Source organism: Rhinopithecus bieti, unplaced genomic scaffold (genome assembly GCF_001698545.2).
Source record: "Rhinopithecus bieti isolate Rb0 unplaced genomic scaffold, ASM169854v2 scaffold_7673, whole genome shotgun sequence".
Lineage (NCBI taxonomy): Eukaryota > Metazoa > Chordata > Mammalia > Primates > Cercopithecidae > Rhinopithecus > Rhinopithecus bieti.
The window spans coordinates 4,723,935-4,738,929 of record NW_016806375.1 but is presented as its reverse complement, the minus strand read 5'-3'; positions in this window follow the sequence as shown (position 1 = coordinate 4,738,929).

Here is a 14,995-nt window from a genome sequence, read left to right as displayed (position 1 = left end):
AAAAAAAAAAAAAAAAAAAAAAAAAAAAGTATGCACTTGTTACTGTTATAATAAAAAATACTATTTTAATATGAAAACTTCACTTTTAATATGTTTTAAACACATGCATGAAACTATCATTAGTTTTTCATCATCAAGCCATGGGCAGTTCCGTGAAATCCTAAAGAAATGGACAATGACTGTGATTAATTAGGTAGAAAAGCAACATAAAGGGCAAAGATGGCTGAACTGTGAGCATGAGATCCAAACCCATAAAGTGATCCTGAACCAGTCATTTCTCCTTTCTGAGAGTTTCTCGTCTATATGTTGAAGAGTCGAACTCTCCAAAATTGACCCCAAATTTTAATGCCTACAATTGAAATTAATAACTTGGGGCCAGGCGTGGTGGCTCACGCTTGTAATCCCAGCATTTTGGGAGGCCTCGGCAGGCAGAACACTTGAGGCAAGGAGTTTGAGACCAGCCTGGACAACATAATGAGACCTTGTAAAAAAGAATTTTTTTAAAAATTAGCTGGGCATGGTAGCACGAGCCTGTTGTTCCAGCTACTCAGGAGGCAGAGGCAGAAGGATTGTTTGAGCCCAGGAGTTTGTCATTACAGTGAGCTATGATCATGCCACTGCACTCCAGCCTGGGTGACAGAGCAAGACACTGTCTCTAAAAATAAATAAAGTAGAAGAAAATAAAATGAAGAGCTTGGAGTGGTGGGTGGGAACTAGGAGGCAAGTCCTTTCCCTGGAGCCTCTGCTCTCAAGACGTCTTGCCTCCAGCCTCTTTAAGCCTCCTGGGAGAGCAGGTTCAGATTTCACATTTTCCCACTGCTGGATTTTTGGTTATGTGTTTGAAGTTCATGCCTGAGAAACTTGAGTAGCATGAGTTTGACAAAGTTGCCAATGAGATTTTTGGTGGTTGGCATACCAGTCAGGTTAGGTTTTGCTGAGATAATAAAAAGCATAAAATCTCAGTGACTTAACACAAGAGAAGCTAAGTTTTTGCTCACACTACATGCCCAGAAGGGGCAGGCAGAGGGCTCTGCTTCACAGAGAAGTTCCACATCATCATACAACACAGCCTTCTCAACATGATGGCTTTAGGATATGCTGCGCAAAGAAAAGGGAGTGTACAGAGAATAGTGCATAGGGCCTTAACTGCTTCCACTTGGAGGGGACACACATTAGGTCCACTCATATTTCATTGGCCAAAGCAAGTCACACAATCATGCCCAACTTTAAGAGGACAGGAAAGTGCAATGTGTGTGCAGAAGGAGAGGAGAATCAGAAATATTGGCAAATAGCATAATGTCTACCATAGTTAGCAATTAACAAGCAGCTACTACTTCTTGGGCAAGTTGGGTGACTCATCCTGATTTGCCTAGGATTTTCCCACTCTTAGCCCCGGAAGTCCCATGTCTCCAGAGACTCCTCAGTCCCAGGCATGTTGGGATGGTTGGTCACCCTATGGCCAAGGCATAGTCAAGGTGCAAGAGAAGACTCAGTTCTTGTTCTTGAATGAGTTATAATCTGGGGTGATTTCGTTTGACATTTGATCTATACATAAGAAAAAATGGGAAACAATACGAAATAGGTTTTATAAAGCTAATACCAAGTTGTGTGCAGGAGGTATTGGCATTAAAGGGAGACAAGATACCAAGGTGGATGGGGATAGTCAAGGAGGACTTCATGGGGGAATACTACAGCCAAAGGATATTCATACCAAAAGGAATTCTAGAATATCAGGTTGGATTGGAATTTGATGCTTGGCTTCTACTGCTTGCAATTAAGAACACTGACTAATATAAATCTCTTGTTATAATTTCCTTTCTAGGCGCTTATGCAGCCTATGTTTATACTTTCAGTGATGAGGAAATCACTACCCATCTTTTCATATCTTGGGGGAGGGGAGAAGCAAGGAGGAGTGATTATAAGAGGGAAGAACAGCATGAGTCAAGTCAGGTTAGGGCACGGAGGCTGGTGAGTTAGGCAAGGAGGGATTCATGTTGTGTGTAAAAGAACAAAAGTTGGTGGTGTGGGCTCTTGGCGGGGGGCATATTGGAAATAATACGAGGATTATTCTCAGCATCTTTCATGAGAAAAACATAATATACCCATATGTAAAAAATTTTGCATAGAATTTCAGGCAGTTCAGGGACCCCACGTAGCCCATGCAGTGGGGCTATGCTTGGATCCCAGGTGAAGAACCTCTCGGCTCAGTGGCCACTGAGTGGTCAGCTCGGTGGTCCCAATTACCCTGATTTGATCATTACACATTGTGTACATGTATGATATATCACATGTATGCCCAAAATATGCACAATTATTAAAGGTCTTTCTAGCCCTAAAGCTTTTTCTGTGTAGGTTCTTCTAATTGGGCCCAAATATTCCCCAAGCACATGTCCTCTGCCCAGAGTGACTTTCTTCACAATCCACCTCTGTGGGTTATAGTTCTATCCATACATCGAGGAGCGGTTCCAATGCTCTCTCCTTCCAAGAGCCTGGCAGCACTTGTTCTGTGGCTCTATGAGCACACGTGGCAGTTTTCCTCTGAGTTGTAGTTGTTTGTGTGCTCTGGGTTTCCTCCCTAATGGATGAAGGGCTATACAGCTCTGTCTCCTCCCTCCTCACCCCATCCCATCCCACTGAGAGACTGCTAGTTGCCTTACTCAACTTCCATTCTTCTCTCTTCCGTAATTACAGAATCCTGATCATTCTTTGGGCCGGCAAAGTACTGGGCTAACAGGCTACTTACGCAGCTTTCCTTGCACCTAGGGGTGGCCAGGGACATAGAAGGGAAATTTTTGGTTGAGGCTTCCAGGAAAACTTTTAATGAGAGGATGACTCAGCTGGAAGCAGGACTCCCCTATTTTGTGCTCCCCCTTTTCCTGCCTGGAATACAGACCGGATGGCTGAATCCTGGCAGCCATCTTATTACCCAGTGCCAAAATAAGGAAGGAGTCTTGATCTCTGATTAACTTATGGTGTCCCAATACCAGCCTTGATCAACTACTTCCAAACGTTTTCACATAATGAACAACAAATTAGTTTAAGCCAGTAGGGAAATTATAGTTAACAATAATTAATTATATTTTTCAAAATAGCTGGAAGAGAATTGTAATGTTCCCAACACAAAGAAAAGATAGATGTTTGAGGGGATGAATATCCCAATTACCCTGATTTGATCATTGCACATTGTGTACATGTATGAAATAGCACATGTATCACATGTATACCCCGGATATGTACAACCATTATATATCAACTTACAAAAATTTTTTGAAATTTGTTTTAGCCAGTGCTGTTGAGATTTTATTACTTGCAGCAGAGTGCAATTTCTAGCCAATACATATGTCACTAATTAAGATTGGTTATATTAAATTTAATGAGAATAATTTACTCTTAGGGACACTCTGTAAAGCTCCAGCTTCAGTTCTGGAGATGGGAAATGAGGCTGTGTTGATTAAGGTTTCCTGGGTTTTCTGGACTCTGGATAGAAAGGTTGGTTTTGGCCAGGCACGGTGGCTCATGCTTGTAATCCCAGCCCTTTGGGAGGCTGAGGCAAGTGGATCACTAGAGGTCAGGAGTTCAAGACCAGCCTGGCCAACATGGCAAAACCCTGTCTCTACCAAAAATACAAAAATTAGCCAGGCATGGTGGCATGCGCCTGTAATCCCAGCTACTCGGGAGGCTGAGGCATGAGAATCTTTTGAACCCAGGAGGCGGAGGTTGCAGGGACTAAGATTGTACCTCTGCACCCCAGCCTAAAAAGAAAGGTTGGTTTTGACAGGCTCCTCTTGGAATATACTTGAAGAATGAGAACACCTAAAATTGTTGAGTCCTTAGAGTTCTATTGGAGTATTTCTCAAGGTATGGGTAGGCTCATTTGCTTCAGAAGCATCAGGGATTGGTTAAAATGCAGTTTCTCGGAATTCTCTCTCTTTTCCCCATCCACTGAATCAGGACTGAGAGGACTGAGTCAGAGGAATCTTCACACTCAAGGTTGAGCTTTACTGCCCCAAAGCTTGTGTGGGTCTCCTTGCCAGGGAACTGAATTACTACATTGATTGGATTGGATTGTGTTGAATTAAATAAAAGGGTAAGTCCTTGGAAAGGAGAATTGAATCTGAGTAACACTACTTAGCAAGAAGCCATCCCTGCCTATTTTCCCAGGAGAGCTGTGGTTTGGGATTTGGGCTGCCTTGGGAGAGGCATCAAAAGATTCACTTTACCACTTTCTTTACCAAGAGTCAATTCATGTAAATCATGGACGCCCAGTGTTTTCTCTGTTCAGTGAGGTTCAGATAAAGATCCTTAAGGAGCTTGGATGGTAAGAGTAGGAGGAGCACAGAACATCACCTAGAAATACTCTCTCTCTCTTTTTTTTTTGAGACAAAGTCTCGCCCTGTTGCCCAGGCTGGAGTTCAGTGGTGCAATCATGGCTCACTACAGCCTGGACCTCTGGGGCTCAGGTGATCCTCCCACCTCAGCCTCCTGAGTAGCTGAGACTATGGGCATGTGCCACCATGCTTGGCTAATTTTTGTATATTTTTGTAGAGACAGGGTTTTGCCATATTGTCCAGGATTATCTCAAATTCCTGAGCTCAAGTGATATTCTCGTCTTGGCCTCCCAAAGTGCTGGGATTACAGGTGTGAGCCACCATGTCCAGCTGCTTGGGAATATTCTCTAGGGGAAACTGCACATGCCCTCCTTAAGTGAGCTGTAGGGTCTGGAGGCCACTAGGAATGAACAGGAGTGAAGATTTCATAACATCAGTGACTCTCGAAATGTGGACCAGGGTTTAACAGCATCAGCATCTCTTGGGAAATTATTACAAAAGCATCAGACACCCTGGGTGTGGGCCTCAGCAATCTGTGTTTTAACATCTTCTCCCCATAATTGTGATGTGGGCTTATGTTTGAGAACCACTGCTTTAGACCTTCATGTCCTCCTCATGTCTGATAGATGTCTGGTAGACTTAAAGAAAATGCACACAGAGATGAGGGACAAAGTAGGGTCCAGGGCTCAGTGAGTTGAGGGGTAAGCACTATTTTCTAGGTTTGAGACATCCTTGGCAGCACTGGGTGTCTAGTGTCTAGACCACCCCTACCTGCATCCTTCATATGAAACATGGTGGACTGTTCCATGAGCCAGGCCCTGAGCCACCCCACATCTAGAGACCATAGGAGAATCCTTCCTTGCTTTGGAGATTCTGAGGCTCCCTTTTGGATACAGTCTTCTGATGAGCAGCGTGTTGATTTACATGTAATTGAGTGAGCAGGACTCCAACATTAGCTTGGGTCTTTCCAGGCTCATAGCAGAGTTGGGTATTCACTTATCTGGCTGCACACAGTCAGTAAACTCCCTACCCCTCTACCTTGCCTCCCCTGATATACATCTCATTAGGGGACTGTCTGCACCTTCTGCATATTCCCACTGACATCATGCTCTCAATTGTATCCAATTGCAAACACATTAACTGTATAGGCTTGTTCAGTGGATCCTCATTTCCAGCAGCCCACTTCATTCTTTGATTTGAAAAGTGAATATTTTTCAACCTATATAACTTGCTATTTAATCATAACTTAAGCAACCCTTTTCCAACAGACAACTATGCCTTGACCCCTCCTTCTGGAAAACCTGGCATTTACTGGTCCTGGGTCCTGATGCATCTTCCTTGTCCTACCCTAGTGGGAGGGTCTTACCCACATAAAACAATGGGAATGACAGTTGGAGGATGGTGAGGTCAGCAACTGGGCTTTCCAGACTGAAAACTGGACCACATGAGTTAGCAAAGAAATTTTGTGACTTATGTATATTTTTATTGATCTGATTCTATTCATGCATTACTGTTTGCCAAAATATTGGAATTTCTGGGACATGTAGAGGGATAAGGAGATAGAATAATATTTGTAAACAGGAGTGGCCCAGAACATATGGGAGATATACCTAGGTCTGCAGGTTAAAACCCAAACGTCTATAGGGCTAGGTAGGTACCTAAATTAGAAAAAGGCTAGTATAAGTTGGGGACAGGTGCAAACTGGGGGCCATATACCCATCCAAAAGGAGCACAGGTGGCTGCACTGCAGTGGATTGGTGTTAGAAGGAAATGGAGGCCCTGATTGGCCTGACCTTCTAATTTTCTAAGTGAAACTGAAAATCTTTTCTTTCTTTTTAAGAGATAGGGTTTTGATGTGTTGCCCAGGCTAGAGTGCAGTGGTTATTCACAGGCAAGATCTTGGTGTACTGCAGCCTCAAACTCCAGGCCTCAAGTGATCTTCTGCCTCAGCCTCCCAAGTAGCTGGGACTCTAGGTACATACCACCATGTCCATTATTTTTATTTTTGGCAAGGTCTCGCTTTGTTGCCCAAGCTGGAGTGCAGTGGCACAATAATGGCTCACTGCAATCTCAACCTGCTAGGCTCAAGCGATCCTCTCATCTCAGCTTCCTGAGTAGCTGGAACTACAGGTGCATGCTACCACGCCCAGATAATTTTTGTATTTTTTGTAGAGATATGGTTTCATCATGTTGGCCAGGCTGGTCTCGAACTCCTGGGCTCAAACGATCCTCCTGTCTCAGCCTTCTAAAGTGCTGGAATTACACGTGTGAGCCACTGTGTCCAGCACCCCCCACTCCTTTTTAATGTAAAATCTTTCTCTTTTACACAAACACAAGCACACAAATCACCATGTAAGCTAAACAAAATATTTGCAGGAGGTTACATCGCCTGTATTCCAGGTAGACAAACAATGCAACAAGGGTTATGGAAAAATACCATGGAAGCAAAAGCAGTGATTAACTCTGCCTAGGAGAGTGAAGGTTGGGGCAGGCTTCTCCAAGGATGTGATATCTGAGCTGAGCTGTGTAGATTAAGCAGGGGTTCTGCTTGTCCACAAAGTGGGAAGAACATTTTATGCCCAGTATGGCACTCTCAGGGGGGGCCTCAGAGGCTCAGTGCAGCTGGAATGCTGGGGGAATGCAGGGAGTGAGGAAGATACAGATAGGCAGAGGCCTTGAAGGCCTGGCCAAGACATTTTTCCTTTATCCTGTAGGAGTGGGAGTGGTGTGGTCAGATTGGTGGTATCCAAGCTCACTCTGGGGCTCACGTGGAGAATGGAGAGGAAACGCTGTCCTGGAGCAGTCGAGCATCTACTGGAATGGTTCATGAGAGTGTGGGTGAGGATCCCAAAGGCACTTTGGTGCAAAATGATTGCAGCCTTGAGGTCCAGCTTGGGCCCTGTTCTCACAGAGCTCCCGGACTGATATAATAAGGTAACTACGGTGCGCAGCAGTGTGGGGCGCCTTTGGGTAGGCGGAGAGCAGTTTCCTTTACTCTTAGCCTGGGAGGCGGCAGCTAGCGGCCGCTAGCAGTGTTGTGGTTACCAGGGCCTTGGGTTACAACACATGTTTGTTTTTTAAAAACGTTGTGATACCTTTTAAATCAGAGCCCTGGACAGGATCCAAGGACAGTAGCAAGGACCAGCCCCCACGGTGCTTCTTAAAGAAGCAGCTGCAGAGAGAGGGAGGGAACCTTGGGAACCTGGATTTCTGGGGGAGCCCAAGTTCAGGCAGGGCTTGGAAGCTGGGCAAGGTTGGATGCAGCCTCCAGTTCACCCCACGCCTCCTCTTTCTTCCTCAAGTCGCTTTTGGGTCAGGAGCACTTGGAGAAGATGAACAGTCTTCCAAGCTGTCTTGGAAAGCTACCAGTGGTAGCTTTCCAGGAATGTAGAGTCCAGCTCCTCAAAAGAAAGGAAGACCAGGCGGGGCGTGGTGGCTCACACCTGTAATCCCAGCACTTTGGGAGGCCGAGGGAGGTGGATCACGACATCAGGAGTTCAGGACCAGCCTAGCCAAGATGGTGAAACCCCGTCTCTACTAAAACTACAAAAATTAGCTGGGTGCGGTGGCAGGCGCCTGTAATCCCGGCTACTCAGGAGGTTGAGGCAGGAGAATTGCTTGAACCTGGGTGGCAGAGGTTGCAGTGAGCTGAGATCATGCCACTGTAATCTAGTCTGCGCGACAGAGCAAGACTCTGTCTGAAAAAGAAAAGAAGGAAGGAAGGAAGGAAGGAAGGAAGGAAGGAAGGAAGGAAGGAAGGAAGGAAGGAAAGAAGGAAGAAGGAAGGAGGGAAGGAAGGGAGGGAAGGCCTTCCAACTGGTCAAAGATTCAGGAGTCTGGCTTGACAGGGAGTGAGTGCCCCACTGAGGGAGGTATTCAAGCAGAAGCTAACATTGGTCAAGTGTGTTGGAGAAAGCATACAAGGGTCTGCTGGAGGAGGGGTCTGGAGGGAATAGACTCAGATTTGATTGAGACTGGAAGAGATCTTCTTTGTAGTCCCTTTTCAGAAGCAAAAGTTATTCTTTTCTTTCTTTTCTTTTCTTTTTTTTTTTTTTTGAGATGGAGTCTTGCTCTGTCGCCAGGCTGGAGTGCAGTGGTGTGATCTTGGCTTACTGTAGCCTCTGCCCCCTGGGTTCAAGCGATTCTCCTGCCTCAGCCTCCCGAGTAGCTGGAACTACAGGTGGGCACCACCACACCAGGCTAATTTTTGTATTTTTAGTAGAAACAGGTTTCACCATGTTGGCCAGGATGGTCTCAATGTCCTGACCTCATGATCCTCCCGCCTCAGCCTCCCAAAGTGCTAGGATTACAGGCATGAGCCACTGTGTCTGACCAAAAGTTATTCTTTAAAGGAGTCAAGATTAGGTAGGGATTCAAGAGACTTTCACTCTTGTGCAGTGTTGGTGAGAATGTAAATGGTACAGCCACTGTGGAAAACAGTATGGAGATTTCTGAAAAAATAAAAAACAGAATTACCGTATGATCCAGTTATCCCATGAAAAGAGGTCTACTCTCCTGTGTTAATTACAGCATTATTCACTAAAGCCAAAATATGGAAACAATGCCCGTCAACAGAAGAATGAGTAAAGAGAATATGGTGTACACATATAACACCCTCAAGCCAGGTGCAGTGGCTCACACCTGTAATTCCAGCATTTTGGGAGGCCGAGGCAGGTGGATTACCTGAGGTCAACAGTTTGAGACCAGCCTGGTCAACATGGTGAAACCTCGTCTCTACTAAAAATGCAAAAATTAACCGGGTGTGGTGGCATGGGCCTGTAATCCCAGCTACCCAGGAGGCTGAGGCAGGAGAATTGCTGGAAACTGGGAGGTGGAGGCTGCAGTGAGCTGAGATTACACCACTGCACTTGAGCCTGGGAGACAGAGCGAGACTCTGTCTCAAAAAAAAAAAAAAGAAAGAGAGAGAGAAAAGAAAAGATTCAAATAAAAAGAAAGAGTATTCAGCCTTAAAAAGAAGGAAATCCTGCCTTTTGTGACAACACGGATGAACCTGGAGGACATTATGCTAAGTGAAATGAGCTAGTCATGATGCCGTTTATAAGAAATATCTAAAATCATCAAACTCATAGAAGCAGAGAATTGGATGGTGGTGGTGGTTGTCAGGAGCTGATTGGGGAGGGTACCGGGGAGTTGTTGCTCAGTGGGTATAAAGTTTCTGTTATGCAAGATGAATAAGTGCTAGACATCTGCTGTACAAGAGAGTGCCTGTGGTTAATAATACTTTATTACACACTTAAGAATTTAAGATGGTAGATCTCATGTTAAGTGTTCTTGCCATAAAAAAAAAAATGAAAACAAACAAAAAAACAAAGGGGCACAGGAAACTTTTGGAAGTGATGGATATGTCTATTACCTTCATTGTGGTGACGATTTCATGGGTGTATGCATATGTCCAAACTCATCAAATTGTTCATATTAACTATGTGCAGTGTTTTTGTGTTTTGATTATATCTCAATAAAGCTGTTTTTTAAAAAATAGAGACTTCCATTCTGATGCTTGGTTTGCTATTGACTTGCACTGTGACTCTGGATAATTCACACCCATTCATATTCCCCACCCCACTCTTTGCTCAATTCCTGGCTTCCAGTAAGCCCTGCAAAGATTTGTTGAACAAATGGGTGAATGAGTGAATTAGTTGGACTGAGTATGAAGTTGACATTCACAATTGTGCATGTATGAGTAATTTTGTTTTTTTTGCGGGGGGGTAAAGGTCTATATCTTGAATTGCCATCACCATTATTTATTGAGAAATTACTATGATATGCTAAGGGCTTCATATACTTATCACATTTAATCATCAGAACCCGGAAGGGAGACCAGACGGGCTACCACTTCCACTGTATTAATGAGGAAGCTCAGGTTTGGGGAGGGCAAGTCTCTTGCTTAGGGTCCTACTCTGGGATTTGAACCTAGGTCTACCAGACTCCACACCGGAGCTCTAAAGCCCAATGGTAAATTACTTCAGCTTCTCAAAGAGATCTGTGACCCCAGAAGGGTGAAGAGAAAATGCCCTACTGCACTAGATTCTAATCATCCGACAGACTTTGGGGGAACGGGTCGGGTGGTTGCTGGGGCGGGAATGGAGGAGAAAGCAAGTAAGCAGGAGCACAGGAGGGCAGAGGCCGAGCCAGTAAGGGCTGCTATTTACAGTAGCCCCAGAGCCCCCAGAGAGGATGATAAGGGGGCGGACTGGGAAGAGCCTTTGTAAGAAGAGCCAGGGAGCGGGAGGGTGCAGTCTCCTCCCAGGGGCCCTGCTGCCTCCAGCTCACCCTGTCGCCTGATGTCTAAATAAGGCGCAGAGACACACTCCCAGCAGCTAAAAATAAACTTCCGCTCCCCCTCCTGCCCTTGGGCTCTGGCGACCTCCCCAGCCCCATCGGGGCTCTCCCTTGGCCCGACCGGCTCCCCCTTGGCCCCGAGGCAAGCCCTCGCCCGAGCTGTAGAATCATCTCCCGGGAACCCCGACTGCAAGAACATCTGGACCAGAAGGCAGGGGGCGTGGGTTTCACACTTGGCTCTGCATTGACAAACCTGGGCAAATCTCTTTTCTTCTCTGGACCTCAGTCTCCCCACACGTAAAATGAAGGCATTAGAATAGTGACTTAAAGCTCTAGCATTTTTGAATGAAGCCAAGATCCCACACTCTGGGGTCACATTTCACCAGAGTTTGCCCACAGGAGTTTTGTAGATTCGGCAGATCCATGCAGATTGTTTTGTTTTGTTTTGCTTTAGACGGAGTCTCTCTCTCTGTCACCCAGGCTGGAGTGCAGTGGCACGATCTCGGCGCACTGCAACCCCCGCCTCCCAGGTTCAAGCAATTCTCCTGCCTCAGCCTCCTGAGTATCTGGGATTACAGGTGCCCGCCACCACCCCCAGCTAATTTTTTATGCGTTTTGGTAGAGATGGGGTTTCGCCATTTGGCCAGGCTGGTCTCAGACTCCTGACCTCAAGTGATTCACCGGACTCGGCCTCCCGAAGTGCTAGATTACAGGTGTAAGCCACCACACCCACCTCCACGTAGAGTTTTTTGTTTGTTTTTGTTTTCATAAATATCGGAATTATCTGGCCTCCATTAAATATCTGGAGAGTTCACATGGAAGTGGATTTCCAGCTTCTCTTGAAAAATCTGGCCACATTTGGCCAGCGTGTGAGCCTGATACATGAGCAACAATGAGCCTGAGTTGGGTAGCGGCCGCCCCCTCTTGGCGACATGGGTGTGCTACAGGTGGTTGGAGGCATTCTTAACGTTTCTTCCAGCCCTGCAGTCAATGGTGTGTGAGGCGCTGGGAGCGATTGCAGTGAGTATTCTGAGTTCAGGCAGATTCTGTTTGCATCCCAGAGCCCGGGACACTGGTATTGCTCTGCCTGGCAAATGTTTGCTGAATTAGCCAGCTAATGGAATGCTTTGGAAACTGTAAAGGACCCATGATGATGGTGCCCCCTGCCTGAAATTTGGTGCCGGAGCAGTGCTATTCCCTGTACTGGAATCCAGGCTCCAAGCCCTAAGGGACAAGGTCCTCATACCCTCACCCCAAACCCAACCCCATCCCTCCTTGGGAGGCATTAGACAATTAAGACTCTTTTGGGTACTGCCTGGGCCTTCCAAGACATCGGTGGGATTATCCTTCATTGGAAAACTGCTGGCACAAACAGCCAGGGTCTGCTAAACTCAAATAATTCTTGACAGCCACTTTGGAGGGACAAAAGGAAGAGGGTAGGAGGAGAGGTAGGAATAGTAGAGCAGAACTGTTTAGAGAACAGATTTCTGGTCAGCCTGCTTGGATTCACACACCTTCTCTTGGGCAACTCATCTGAGATAAACACTTCACTGAATTAAAGAGTACTGAATTTGGGCGGGGTACTGTGGCTCGCGCTTGTTATCCCCTTCTCTACTAAAAATACAAAAATTAGCTGGGCGTGGTGGTGGGCACCTGTAATCCCAGCTACCAGGGAGGCTGAGGCAGGAGAATTGCTTGAATGTGGGGAGGGGGGGTGAGGGCAGAGGTTGCAGTGAGCTGAGATCACGCCACTTCACTCCAGCCTGGGTGAAAGAGCAAAACTCTGTCTCAAACCAACAATAAAAAAAGAGCACTGAATTTGGACTGGTCCTCAGACATCACAGAATGAACCTATTTCAACATACAGTGTTGAGTGATAGGGCATAAGGAAGAGAATCTAGGAAGAACTGAGGCTCTGTCCTTCCTGTCCTGTTTCAGTAAGGAGAAGGGGTGGGGAGAGTTCCCCAGGCACCTTCCTTAGGAGGAAATAGTTGGCTCCATCTGTATCCTACTCCTACCACCCAATGGTGGAGAAAGCCAGTCTAATCTAGACCCTAACTATTCAAACCCTGGGGCTCAGACCAGCTGCTTTGGTATCATGGGGAGCTAGTTAGAAATGCAAATTCTCAGACTCCACTCCAGACTTGCTGAATCATAATCTGCATTTTAGTGAGATCTCAAATATTTTGCATGCATGTTACTGTTAGGGAGGCCTTTAGAACAGTGGTTCTCAATATCAGCAGCATATTGGAATCCTCTGGGGGACTTTAAAAAAATGTTAGTACGTAGGTCCCAACCTGGTGTGCAACCTAGGCCTGGGGAGGGTCTCAAGCACCCTGATGACTCCAATGTGTAGCCAGCATTGATCATCACAGCTCTAGAAAAAAGCTCTAATGAGATGAAAATCTTTGGGAATCAAAGCGATGCCTGCCTACACAGAAGCCACCCATCTTGGGGCCTCAGACTGAGGCTGGTGAGGATGCTGCTCCCAAGCCTGCCTTCCATAGCCCTCCCCAGCCTGCTTGACATCCCTGCTCCCCATTGTCCAGCCTCTAAGTGCTCTCCAGATTCAGACTGGTGAGGTGAGAAGGGGATGGTTCTCTTATCAGCTCTGCAATCTTGCCCAAAGGTGTGGCCTTGAGCTGGGAGACTGGAAACCTGAATACTTACCCTAGCTCTGCTGTGTGGTCTTGGGCAAGGTAATTTCTGTCTCTCACTAAGTTTCAGTTTCTTTTCCACTAAAATAACATCTAGTGTTCCTTTCATTTGTATACACATATATGTACAGAGACTTTCAAAGTTGAATGGGATTTTCTAGTTTGAACTTACCCTCTTACAAATGGGGAAACTGAGGCACAATAAGATTAAAGACTGCCTAGAGTCAGAAACATCATCACCATTTAGAGAGAAATTTTGACCAATGAAAAATTATTCATTGTCTAGAACATACACTTCTACATTCCTGTGAACCCTGAAAATCTGAGGTCTCAGTTAATTTAGAAAGTTTATTTTGCCAAGGTTGTGGACAAGTGCCTCAGGAAGTCCTGACAACATTTGTCCAAGGTGGTCAGGGCATAGCTTGGTTTTATACATTTTAGGGAGACATGAGACATCAATCAAAGTATTTAAGAAGTACATTAGTTCCATCCAGAAAGGTGGGGACAATCTGAAGTGGGGAGGGAACTTCCAGGTCACAGGCAGGTGACAGACAAATGGTTGCATTCTTCTGAGTTTCCAAAGGAGGCAGTCAGACATGCATTTATCTCAGTGAGTGGAGGGTGACTTTGAATAGAATGGGAGGCAGGTTGGCCCTAAGCAGTTCCCAGTTTGACTTTTCCCTTGAGCTTAGTGATTTGGGGGCCCCAAGATTTATTTTCCTTTCACATACCTATACAACCTGTTTCTGATTGTATCGGGGCACTGTGCCTTTTATTGCCCCGAAGTTATAGTTAGCTCATAACAATGAAAAATTATCTTTGCCTATATACATGTAAATTTTTGTCCCTTGGAGTTTAAATGGACTTCCTTCTCCCACTATGGAAGAGGCCAATTTTCCCTCCAATTTGCACATTTATTCCACTGTTCCTGATCTATAAACGAATGTTGTTTGGATTTTCCTTGAACTGGTTATAATGTCTTACAGGTTCCCTCCCTCAGTGAGTTAAATACAATCTTTAACACCTGTTCATTTTATATGTGTGTGACAGTTAGGATATCTTCTTTTTGAAAATTATCTTTTAATAACAAGAATAGGCAAGATTTAAAACAAGGTGTCCTGACTACATTTGGGGTCGAACCCTCACAGAGACCAGGTGATACCAAAAATGGGAGCTGCATATGCTATAGGGGCTGTGGAGGCTGCAGGGCCTGGCCCCACCTAGAGGGTGGTGGCAGCACAGCTTCAATGAACCGTTGCCCTGGGGAAAAAAAGCTGGTGTTTCCAAATTGTCTGATTTTAAAGAAAAAGCTGGAAATCTACGGTTTAATGAGAAATCACTTTTTTTTTTTTTTTTTTTTTGAGATGGAGTCTCACTCTGTCTCCCAGACTGGAATACAATGGTGCAATCTTGGCTCACCACAACCTCCACCTCCCTGATTCCAACGATTCTCCTGTTTCCGCCTCCCGAGTAGCTAAGATTACAGGTTCCTGCCACCATGCCCAACTAATTTTTGTGTTTTAGTAGAGATGGGATTTCACCATATTAGCCAGGCTGGTCTCGAACTCCTGACCTCCTGATTCACCCGCCTCGGCCTCCCAAAGTGCTGGGATTACAGGCGTGAACCACCATGCCAGCCGAAATAATCTTTTAAAATTGTACATTAGCAATTAAGTGATATTTTCTTTTTTTTTTTTTTTTTTTTTTTTT